The sequence below is a fragment of the Hemiscyllium ocellatum genome, unplaced genomic scaffold (genome assembly GCF_020745735.1).
Source record: "Hemiscyllium ocellatum isolate sHemOce1 unplaced genomic scaffold, sHemOce1.pat.X.cur. scaffold_1187_pat_ctg1, whole genome shotgun sequence".
Lineage (NCBI taxonomy): Eukaryota > Metazoa > Chordata > Chondrichthyes > Orectolobiformes > Hemiscylliidae > Hemiscyllium > Hemiscyllium ocellatum.
The window spans coordinates 1-12,445 of record NW_026867700.1 but is presented as its reverse complement, the minus strand read 5'-3'; the positions used below and the strand labels follow the sequence as shown (position 1 = coordinate 12,445).

At 46.2% G+C, this 12,445-nt stretch overlaps 2 non-coding genes across 2 annotated transcripts; one reads left to right on the top strand and one right to left on the bottom strand.

Annotated features, from left to right (window-relative positions):
• Positions 1 to 7,767: 7,767 nt before the first annotated feature.
• Positions 7,768 to 7,839, bottom strand: trnae-cuc (transfer RNA glutamic acid (anticodon CUC)). The gene has a single exon. It is a non-coding gene; the product is annotated as a tRNA-Glu (tRNA).
• A 4,366-nt stretch (positions 7,840 to 12,205) lies between these two features.
• On the top strand, positions 12,206 to 12,277 carry trnae-cuc (transfer RNA glutamic acid (anticodon CUC)). The gene has a single exon. It is a non-coding gene; the product is annotated as a tRNA-Glu (tRNA).
• Positions 12,278 to 12,445: the final 168 nt, after the last annotated feature.

Sequence of the window (12,445 nt, the reverse complement as noted above, 5' to 3'; positions counted from 1 at the left end):
TCCTTGTGCAACTTTTCTCAACCCTTTCAATTTTAACATCCTTCTGATAGCAAGAAGGCCAGAATTGAACACAATATTTCAGAAGTGGCCTCACAATTTGGGATAACTGGTCAGCATGGATGAGTTGGACGGAAAGGTTTGTTTCCATGCGGTCAGGTTCTATGACTCTATGGTAGGGATATAAACCATGTCTGCATTCCCTTCTCCATCCTGCCATTTGTGGTGTGGCTCAGACTCTAGGAACATCAGTGGGTCACACAGACCCTGAAAATTTCAAAAATATCTCCAAAAGTCACCAGGATTGTAAGACATTATCAGAAACTCTCATTTTGCCAATTTGTCCAACCTTCAGTACCGGACAAGTATTCTCTGTTTCCCATGTTATCGTTCTGATAGCCTCCTGGGGAAGGGACAAACTGGAGCCAACCTTTCCATGGGATAGATTTCTTCACAGAGTAAAACATGACAAGTATACATTTCCTGACTCCACTGCTTCAGTAAGTGTGTCTTAATAGGTGCTCACCTGACCAGTGAATGTCAGCACTCTTGAGTACTATTAGTCGAGAGTGCGTTGCTGGAAAAGGACAGCAGGTCAGGCAGCATCCCAGGAGCAGGAGAATCAATGTTTTGGGCATAAGCCCTTCATCAGGATCGACGTTCGGGCAGACGACCTTCATCAAAATCAGCTATTCCTCAGAACTGCCTATGGAACTATCCGATCTCACATGGACTCCAGACCACATTCAGCCCAACACAGTTTGAACCTGATCAGGAAAGCCAGTACACCTACAAATTCGAAACCTTCAGCAACAATTCTCTTTCCGAATCCTCTGCTCCATGCTAGCAGCCATGCACCGCCACCTACTCTACCTGCATTCAGTCCAGCCTCAGCAATACTCCCCTTCCTCTTGAATACTAATACAAGTCACACCCACAAAGAATCCAAACGTGCTCTACTTGGTGTGACTGGATTGGTGTCTGAGCAGATGGGATGACTGACTAAATCCCTTTCTGCACGTGGAGCAGGTGAAAGGCCTTTCCCCAGTGTGAACCCGCTGGTGTCTCTGCAACTGGAATAATCTGTGAATCCCTTACCATACACAGACCAGGAGAACGGTCTATCCTCAGTGTGGATGCGCCTGTGCGCCAGCAGGATGGATGAATGGCTAAACCCTTTCCCACAGACGAAGCAAGTGAACAGCCTCTCCTTGGTGTAAATGTGCCGGTTTGTCTGCAGGTCAGAGGGGTTAATGGATCCCTTCCCACACTCGGACCAAGTGACTGACCTCTCCCCAGTGGGAACCTGCTGGTGAGTCACCAGGGTGGATAAATGAATGAACCCCTTCCTGCACATGGAGCAGGAGAGCAGTCTCTCCCTGGTGTGAACTCGAATGTGCATAAACAGGGCAGACAAGTTAATGAATACCTTCATGCAGACAGAGAAGGAGGATGGTCTCTTCCCTAGTATGATCTATTGGAGGACCAGCAAGGCAGATGACTGGGTGAATCCGTTCATGCACTTAGAGCAGGCGAACGGACTCTATCCGGTGTGAGCCGGCTGGTGGGTCACCAGGGGGATAAATAAATGAACTCCTTCCCACACACGAAGCAGATGAAAGGTCTTTTCCCCGTGAAACTCTACCGGTGGAGCACCAGGGTGGATAAATGAATGAAGCCCTTGCTGCATAGAGAGCAGGCGAAAGGCCGCTCTCCGGTGTGACCGTGGCAATGACGTTCAAGCAAATATGGCATTTTGAATTCCTTCCCACAGTCCTCATATTTCCACGGTTTCTCTATGATGTGGGAATCCATGTCTCTGTCCAGCTTCGACAACTGTTTGAAGGACGACTCACACATGGAACGTGTTAAATCTGTTGCCACTGCCATTCACCAGGCTTACTTTCCAATTAAGAAGATCATGCATGTCCCGCTGTAGTGCTAACTTCATTTGCCACCTGTACTCCATAACATTTCATTCCCTGTCACTCAAACTTCAGTTCAATTCAGCCCTGAATACATTCAAAGAGCCTGTCTCTATTACTCTTTGTGTGGGAGCATTGCAATAAAGAAGAGCGAATAAATTCCTCATTCTGCTGATATGGGAAAGCCCTTATTTATAATCTGTGTCATCGAGTTCTAGATTCTCTGACAAGGAAGCATTTTATTGGCATCTATCCTGACAAGCCTCCCCTCCTCAGAAAGTGCCGTACTCACATGTTGGACAATGGAAGGAAGTTGCAGTCTGGAATGAAGCTCTATCTTCATTCAATTTCAGTGTAAAACTCCCTCCTCTAGACAACACCGAGGAGCAAAGCAATGTCTCCCCTTTTCCATTCTTCATCTTGGGAGGGAGAGATGGGGGAAAACTGTTCACTTATTGCAACTGCAGTGAATCCAGGGAGGTACAAGACTCTGCAAAGGTGCTCAGATGCTCTCTGTCCCACTTAAATGTATTTTCACTTTTTTCTTTAATTTGACACATTCATTTGAATACAATTTGCACCCTAGAAATGGATAGCTTCTTTCCTCATGTACACAATTAAAAGGGTAGTTTCTGATGGAACCGAGCTGCATTTAAGGGATTAGCACATTGATATAAAAAGTACATATGTGTTGCTTCATTTTGAGTATATCTAATATGATTCACTGTTGTAAAAGTTTAATGGCTAATATGCTTTATCTTCTAATAACATTCTATATTTCTTGTCATCTTTTTCATTTAATAGAATAGAAGGAAGTCAATCAGCAACTTAAATGGCTTTCTTTTCTCAAGCGGCCTTGTTATTTCATTTTCATGTCCTTGATTCAGCTCCATTTGCAACATCTTTGACAGCATCTTGTTCTAGGTCATTGTGTATGGAGGAAAGCTTCACTTAGGTGCTTCTTAAGGCTGGCTGACTGGCTGCATGACAGTTTTCAGTTTTGGTGTCCTGGATAACGTGTGATCAGAAGGTATTTGGCAGTTTACATGAATTTGGTGCCTATGCTATGTTCATTTAACAGTACACTTACTTTGTTAATTTTTCTGAAGAACATCAAGTGGAAGACCAGGGTTGTCTCTACTACCCTTCTTGAACAAGGGAACCACATTTGCTATCCTCCAGTCTTCTGGCACTATTCCTGTAGACAACGAGGACATAAGAATCAAGGGCAATGGCTCTGCAATCTCCTCCTTTGCTTCCCAGAGAATCCTAGGATAAATGCCATCAGGCCCAGGAGACTTATCTATTTTCACCCTTTCCAGAATTTCCACACCTCTTCCCTACATACCTCAAAGCCATCCATTCTAATTAATTGTGACTCAATATTCACATCAGCAACAATGTCCTGTTCCTGAGTGAATACTGACGAAAAGTATTCATTCAGTGTCTTCTCAATCTCTTCAGCCTCCATGAGCAACTTCCCACTACTATCCTTGACTGGACCTATTCCTACCCCAGTCATTCTTTTATTCCTGACATACCTATAGAAAGCTTTTGGGTTTTCCCTAATCCTACCAACCAAAGACTTTTCATGTCCCCTCTTTGCTGCTCTTAGCTCTCTCTTCAGATCCTCCATGGCTACCTTATAACCCTCAATCACCCCAATTGAACCTTCACGCCTCATCTTTACATAGGCCGCCCTCTTCGCGTTAACAAGGAATTCCAATTCATTATTAAACCAGGGCTGCCTCACACGATGCTTTCCTCCCTGCCTGACAGGTACAAACTTATCAAGGACACTCAATAGTTGCTCCTTGAACAAGCTCCACATATCAATTGTGCCCTTTCCTTGAAGCCTACTTTTCTGAGCCGCGCTTCCTAAGTCATGCCTCACCGCGTCATAATTTCCCTGCTCTCAGCTATAACTCTTGCCCTACAGTGCACACTTATCCCTCTTCATCACCAGAGTAAAAGTCACCGAATTGTGGTCACTGCTCCCAAAGTGCTCACCTACCTCCAATTCTAACACCTGGCCTGATTCGTTAGCCAGAGCTAAATCCAGTATGGCCTCACCTCTTGTTGGCCTGTCAACATATTGTGTCAGGAAACCCTCCTGCACACGTTGAACAAACACCGTCCCATCTAACGTACTCGAGCTATAGCTTTCCCAGTCAATATCTGGAAAGTTAAAGACCCCATCGCAACCACCCTATTACTTTCACTCTTCTCCTGAATCATCCTCGCAATCCTTTCTTCTCCGTCTCTCGGACTATTAGGAGGCCTGTAGAAAACGCCTAACAGGGTGACCTCACCTTTCCTATTTCTAACCTCAGCCCAAACTACCTCAGATGGCGAGTCTTCATCCATCGTCCTTTCCACCACTGTAATACTACCCTTGACAAGCAATGCCACTCCTCCCCCTCTTTTGCCCCCACCTCTGACCCTACTAAAGCATTTAAACTCTGGAACCTTCAACAGCCAATTTCTGTCCCTGTTCTACCCATGTCTCCAAAATAGCCACAACATCGAAATCCCAGGTACCAACCCACGCTGCGAGTTCACCTACCTTATTTCATATACTTCTCGCATTGAAGTATACACACTTCAAGTCACCTTCCTGTTTGCAGGCACCCTCCTTCGAGATTGATGCCATGTTCCTAACCTCCCTACACTCAAGGTCCTGCACCCTAAAGCGACAGTCTAGGTTCCCATGCCCCTGCAGAGTTTCACCCCCCCCCCCAAAGAGCACTAGCAAACCTCCCCCCAAGGATACTGGTGCCCCTCAGGTTCAGGTGTAGACCATCCTGTTTATAGAGGTCCCACCAGTCAACAATCCACAAGCCAGGGACACAGCCAGACAGAACGGACTCAGGATGATCCAGGTAATGATTACAGACGCTCACAACAGACTTCAAAAATACCGACAAGAAATTGCGCGCCAAAAATCGTTAATTTCAAAAACCACCAATCAGGAATGGACCCGGACCATAGAACAGGCCGTCACCATAGGACAGAACAGGACCACACACTGCAAAAAAAGGCACTAAAAGAAAAAAATGGCCAAACTAACACACAACGAAGAGGACACCACAACACACACCTGGGTTAAAAACCTCTCCCACAGACAGCTCACAGACATGGAAAGAATAATACTGGCCAAGGGACTCAACTACAACCACAGGGACGCCAAGACAGCAGACGTCCTAGCAGCACTAGAATGCACACTCAGGAACAATGGACTGACAGAAGAGACACAACAAATAGTGAGACAAAGTATCACACCTCTGATAACAAGGAAAAGACAAACAAATAACCTCAAAACCCAGGAGAGAGAAGCACTAAAAACACTAAGAAACGATAAGAACATAATCATACTACCAGCAGACAAAGGCAGAATGACGGTCATCCTGGACAAAGCAGTGTACATCCAAAAAGCGCAACAACTACTTGCAGATATCAACACCTCCCAAAAGAGGGAGTTTGACCCCATCCCACAGCTCACCAATAGGATAAACAACACACTGAGGAATCTACAAAAAATGGACAGATAACCAGGTCGGACTACAAAGAATGAAACCTGAAAGCAACAACACCCCAAGATTCCATGGACTACCTAAAGTGCACAAACCAGACATCCCACTCAGACCCATCGTATCACTAACAGGGACACCATCACACAAACTGGCTAAAGAACTACAGCAGAAACTGAAACACCTGATCAGCGGATCCTGACACTCTATACAATCAATACAGGAATTCTTGGACATCATCAGAAATATACACATAGACAAGGAAGAAACCATGGTCTCCTTCAATGTAACAGCACTGTTCACCTCTATCGACAAAACCCTAGCCAGAGAAACAATAGCCAACCTGCTGGACATACAGAACAGACAACAGGACGCTGAACCTATCAACAAAGACGGCATACTTAAACTACTGGACCTGTGCCTCACAACACATTTCACATTCAACAACCAGATATACGAACAAATCAACAGAACACCCCATGGGCTCACCGATCTCTGGACTCATAGCAGAAGCAGTAATGCAAAGGTTAGAACAAACAGTCTTACCGCAAATTCAACCCAAACTCTGGGTCAGATATGTTGGATGACACCTTTGTAATCATTAAGAACACAGAAATAGAGAACACACACCGGATCATCAACGCCACACTCACAGGAATCCGATTCACGAGAGAGGAAGAAAAGGATAACCAACTCCCATTCCTAGACGTGATGGTACAGAGAACACCGAACGGAGAATTCATCACGAAGGTTTACAGGAAAGCCACACATACAGACCAAGTCCCGAACTACGAAAGAAACCACCCCAACACACACAAACGGAGTTGCATCAAGACACTATTCAAAAGGGCCACAACACACTGCAGTACACCAGAACTGCAAAAAGAGCAAGAAGAACACCTATACAATATATTCGCCAAAAACGGATACCCACGCAATTTCATCAACAGATGCCGAAGGGAAAGACAACGGAACGAGGACATACCGCAACCCAAAGGACTAGCCATACTACCATACATAAGGAGCATTTGAGAACTGACAGCCAGACTACTGCGACCACTAGGACTCATAACAGCACACAAACCAACAGCCACTCGCAGACAACAACTCACCAGAACGAAGGACCCGATACCCATCCTGCGCGCCTTTATAGCAAAAAAAACCTACCCAGGTAAGTTTGCGCTACACCAGCTTCCGGGTCCGCTCCGTGCTTTTTTTGAAAAAAAAATTAAATTTTTTGTTGTTGTTTTTCTGTCGACGCTAGTTTGAAGTTCCCCATTGACTGTTCGCTCTACTGTGACATCTAAGAATGGGACTTTGTTGCTGTTCTCCTCCTCTTCAAACCAGGAGCACCCCTCAGGCCACAGTCTCACCACTTGGAACACCAATATACACACTAGTCAAAGACCTCCACTGAAGACGAAAACACCAAGTCGAAGATTCACGCCACTCCAGTTACTCCATCCAAGAATTCTTTAACACCAAAGACAACACGCGCAAACCAAATACTTAACCGCAGAAGCAATCATCCCAACACCCACACACGAGTGAACAATCCCCACTCTCTCCGTGGAGCAGGTAAGGGCAGTTTGGCACTGTCTGTTTGAAGACGAGGTTACGTTTGTTTAACGGTTTAAATTTAGTTTTTTTAAAAAAAAAGCGCGGAGTGGACCCGGAAGCTGGTGTAGCGCAAACTTACCTGGGTAGGTTTTTTTTCGTATAAAGGAGCGCAGGAGAGTCCCGGAGATGTGACTTGACTCTCCAGTCTCCCCAATGTTACAGAGATCGCATCGGGAGCAATGGATAAAAAAAAATTGCTGATGACGTTGGTGCTGTTTGGTGCTTGTGTCTTTGGTTCTTCAAGTAGTCTCTTCAGTTTTCTTTGGTCACGTTGATGTTAATGGATGTGAACAGGGCTGTATGTCAAAGGACAGCTTCATTCCATCCTCTTCTATCTTGGTGTCTTTGGTGTTCAAGAATTCTTGGATGGAGTAACTGGAGTAATCGTGAGTCTCCCTCGCCCCCTCAAAACCGCGTATCTGTGCCCCAAACAAGAGAGTCCCCAATAACTAATGCTCTGCTCTTCTCCACCCTTCCCTTCTGAGCAACAGGAACAGGCTCCGTGCCAGAGGCCTGAACCCCATTGCTTAACCCGGTAAGTCGTTCCCCCGACAAGTATCCAAAACAGTAAACTTGTTCTTGAGGGGAACGACCACAGGGGGTCCCTGCACTGGCTGCTTCCTCCAAGTCCCTCTCACTGTCACCCATTTGTCTGCAACCTTTGGAGTTAGTACTTCCCTAAAGCTGAAAACTGCTTCCCTGACCGGGAATCGCACCCGGGCCGCAGCGGTGAGAGCACTGAATCCTAACCACTAGACCACCAGGAAGACCGAGACCGGCTTTTGTAGTTCTGCTGAAAATTGCCTCGCTGCCTGGGAATCGAACCTAGGCTGCGGTGGTAAGAAGACTTTCACCGGTACATCCATCAATGTAATTTTTTTTGTATCCATTGCTCCCGGTGCGATCTCTGCAACATTAGGGAGACTGGAGAGTCATGTCACATCTCCGGGACTCTCCTGCGCTCCTTTATAGGAAAAAAAACCTACCCAGGTAAGTTTGCGCTACACCAGCTTCCGGGTCCGCTCTGCGCTTTTTTTGAAAAAAAAGTTAACTTAAACCGTTAAACAAACGTAACCGCGTCTACAACCAGACAGTGCCAAACAGCCCTTACCTGCTCCGCGGAGAGAGTGAGGATTGTTCACTCGTTTGTGGGTGTTGGGATGATTGCTTCTGCGGTTAAGTATTTGGTTGCGTGTGTTGTTTTTCTGTTGATGCTAGTTTGAAGTTCCCCATTGACTGTTCGCTCTACTGTGACATCTAGGAATGGCACTTTATTGCTGTTCTCCTCCTCTTCAAACCAGGAGCCCCCCTCAGGCCACAGTCTCACCACTTGGAACACCAGTATACAGACTAGTCAAAGACCTCCACTGAAGACTAAAACACCAAGTCGAAGACTCACGCCACTCCAGTTTCTCCATCCAAGAATTCTTGAACACCAAATACAACAAGATAGAAGAGGATGGAATAATACTGGGAATAACAAACATCCCGAGTGAACGCAATCCTTCCTTGATTGGAAATATACGGAACCGATTTCAATGAGCCTGACGTGATGTGAACACGTAACGTTCGGATGTGGAGTCAGATGCGCTACCGTTGCGCCACAAGCTCGTGGAGAATTTGAGGCCTCTATTCATGCTTAAGGGAAGTCATCGCACTACAATGATTTTGCGTTATGTCTCTCCACCTCTCCTTCTGTTTCTCGAAACAATTTCCAACCCTACCTCAATTAAAAGCTGAAAGAACTGCGGACGCTGTATATCAGAAACAAAAAACAAACAGTAGTTGCCGGTGACCCTTCCATAGAACCGATGGTGATTGGGAAAACGTTGGTTTATATGCAGGAGATATTGTGGGAGGAAGGCGGATGCAGTAAATGATAGATCAGGACAGAGCCCAAAGCGAGGGAAGAACTGTTGGACAGGAAAGGGAGTTGATAACGATCTGCGTGGGAGGGTGAATAACTGTTAATAGAGACTGTTAGTGGCTAAGAATAGGTAGTGTGTAATGACAGACTATGTGACAACAAGGCTTGGTGTGTGTGGTAGAGACGAGGATACTATGGATTTCAGGCCCTAGAATTATTGAATTTGATATTGGGACCGAAGGGATGTATAGTTCCCAAGTGGAATATTCGGTGCTCTTCGTTCTGCTGGTCCTGAGCTTCGCTGGGACAATACAGCAAACCTGAGACAGAGATGTTGGTCAGGGAACAGGGTGGGGTTGGAATTGGCAGGCAACTGGAAGCTCAGGGTCTTTTTTGCAGGCAGAACATAGATGTTCTATAGATGTTTGGGGAACATTTTCCTGGCCCCATTAAAAGCACACATTGTCAAAGCCGAGGAAGAGCAGCAAATAAAGCCCTCCTGGATGGGTTCGAAACACCAACCTTCCAGTTAACAGCCGTGAAAGTATTACAAGCATTTTCGACAAGTGATACAGGGGACTGGGAAGAAAAGTATTATAAACTGTGAACAACAAAGTTCTGGAGTACCACACTTACATTCAAACACCAAAAACATCCAGATCCTGATTAATCAGATTGAATTGTGGTGCTTTTCTGCAAAGCATCCACCTGTAATGTCCTACAAAAGAGTGACAAAACCCATCCCTGTCAGCCCAGGATAGAAAATCCGAAGGGATGAAGGTTTGCTTATTTTCTGAAGATTCACAAAGCTAAGACTGGGTTTTGGTGATTGTTTCCTTTCCACTCCTAGGAGCCACAGTGGTTGGGGCGGTGAGTTGGGGAAAGTAAAATGTGCTGAAAGTGTGTTGCTGGTTAAAGCACAGCTGGTTAGGCAGCATCCAAGGAATAGGAAATTCGACGTTTCGGGCATATGCCCTTTCCTGATGAAGGGCATATGCCCGAAACGTCGAATTTCCTATTCCTTGGATGCTGCCTAACCTGCTGTGCTTTAACGAGCAACACATTTTCAGCTGTGATCTCCAGCATCTGCAGACCTCATTGTTTACCCGAAAGTAAAATTTGCCCGTGAGCAGCGTGTGGGGCTGTCTCAGCTTCCGCTGTGACTTGACTCCGATGTTCTGAGGGACATTTATTGACGCGAGACAGTGAAAAGATTCTCATTCCCGCAGATCAGGAATTCAAACAGTATGCCGGCTTCAGGACAATGAGAAAGATTAATTGGGGTGTGTGAAGAAGCTGTGAGCTGCATTTCAAACAGGTAGGTGGAGACAGATGCGTCATCCATTGCGCCCCGGCCCTGTGCGTATCTAACGCCACCATGCTGCAGAGTTCTGACGCTAACACGGACATGCGCAGCAATGGGAACATTCACAAGGTCAACAACCAAAGACAATCAGCGTCACTGATTCCCTTCCACAGTCCCAACTTTGTGAAGCAGTATCTTTCACTGGCAAAGGAAACACCCTTGTCCTCAGGTGCCTGCTTCATTTCGATCACGATTTCCAGCCCCTCACTGTTCTTGTCTCATTTCCAGACACTTGGCTCAGCGCCTCAAAAGAAGCTCTGCGTGTATCTGCTTGTTCCACCTGAACAGGCAGTGGGTTACAGATTCCCACCAGTCCCAATGTGAGTGAAATAGTTTTCCCACTCCACTGACTTGAATCTTAAAGAAGAAGCCGGGGAGCAAGCTCCCTTTCTTTTCGGCGACATTTCTCATTTTGTAGTCGGCAGGGGTCACACCTGCGTGGGGAAACCGCAATGGGTTTCAAGTCCATCGCATAAACCACTCGGCCCACGAATACAGAACCACACTGACAGCTTCACTTCCCAGATCTGTCTGTCTGTGGAGCTGACAAAGAGTGAATCATCGCAGAGTTTGTTTGAATCCATTCACTTTAGTGATTCGAAAGGGTTAAATATCTGCACACTGCGAGTCTAGGTGTTTCATCGCAAAAGATGAAATGAACTTTCAGTTAAAAACAAATCTAGAAATTTCAGGAGGAACGGAGAAGGTCAGGCAACATCTATGGAAAGCGAATCAGACACAGCATTTCAGAATTCCGTTTTCTCCGACAGGTGCTGTCAAACCTGCCGAGTTTCTTTTTTTGTCTCGGGTTCTCAGCATCCGCAGTCCCTTACGTTAGACAATAATACAACTCAGAAACCCCTTTATAGAGGAGGTTTCCGTTTGGATAACATTCTCCTGACCCCATTAAAGCGGACACAGCCGCGAAGCCGAGGAAGCGCATCGAAATAAGCGTCCCTGGGTGGTTACGAACCACCAACCTTTCGGTTATCTTTGCTGATGACGTTGGTGCTGTTTGGTGTTTGTGTCTTTGGTTCTTAAAGTATTGTCTTCAGTTTTCTTTGGTCACGTTGATGTTAATGGATGTGAACAGGGCTGTATGCCAAAGGACAGTATTATTCCATCCTCTTCTATCTTGTTGTCTTTGGTGTTCAAGAATTCTTGGATGGAGTAACTGAAGTGGCGTGAGTCTTCGACTTGGTGTTTTAGTCTTCAGTGGAGGTCTTTGACTAGTCTGTATATTGGTGTTCCAAGTGGTGAGACTGTGGCCTGAGGGGGGCTCCTGGTTTGAAGAGGAGGAGAACAGCAACAAAGTGCCATTCCTAGATGTCACAGTAGGGCGAACAGTCAATGGGGAACTTCAAACTAGCGTCGACAGGAAAACAACACACGCAAACCAAATACTTAACCACAGAAGCAATCATCCCAACACCCACAAACGAGTGAACAATCCTCACTCTCTCCGCGGAGCAGGTAAGGGCTGTTTGGCACTGTCTGTTTGTAGACGCGGTTACGTTTGTTTCACGGTTTAAATTTAAATATCTTTTTCGAAAAAAGCGCGGAGCGAACCCGGAAGCTGGTGTAGCGCAAACTTACCTGGGTAGTTTTTTTCCCAATATAGGCGCGCAGGAGAAGAAAAACCTACCCAGGTTAGCTTGCGCTACACCAGCTTCCGGGTCCACTCCGCGCTTTTTTCCAATAAAGGCGCGCAGGAGAGTCCCGGAGGTGTGACTTGACTCTCCTGTCTCCCCAATGTTATAGAGATCGCATCGGGAGCAATGGACACAAAAAAGTTACATTGATGGATGCACCGGTGAAAGTCTTCTTACTGCTGCAGCCCGGGTTCGATTCCCGGGCAGCGAGGCCATTTTCAGCAGAGCTACAAGGCCGGCTCTATGTCTCCCTGGTGGTCTAGTGGTTAGGATTTGGCGCTCTCACCGCCGCGGCCCGGGTGCGATTCCCGGTCAGGGAAGCAATTTTCCGCGGGTCTGCAGGCTATCCATTCTTTTTAAATGCGCTGTATCGTTGTTTCCTGATCTTCGTCATTCCTGGGTGCTGCAGTGTGAAGTAGCTGGTTGAAATGTGTTGGGATGATTGCTTCTGCAGCTTAAGTACTTGGTTCGCGTGTGTTGTTTCCTGT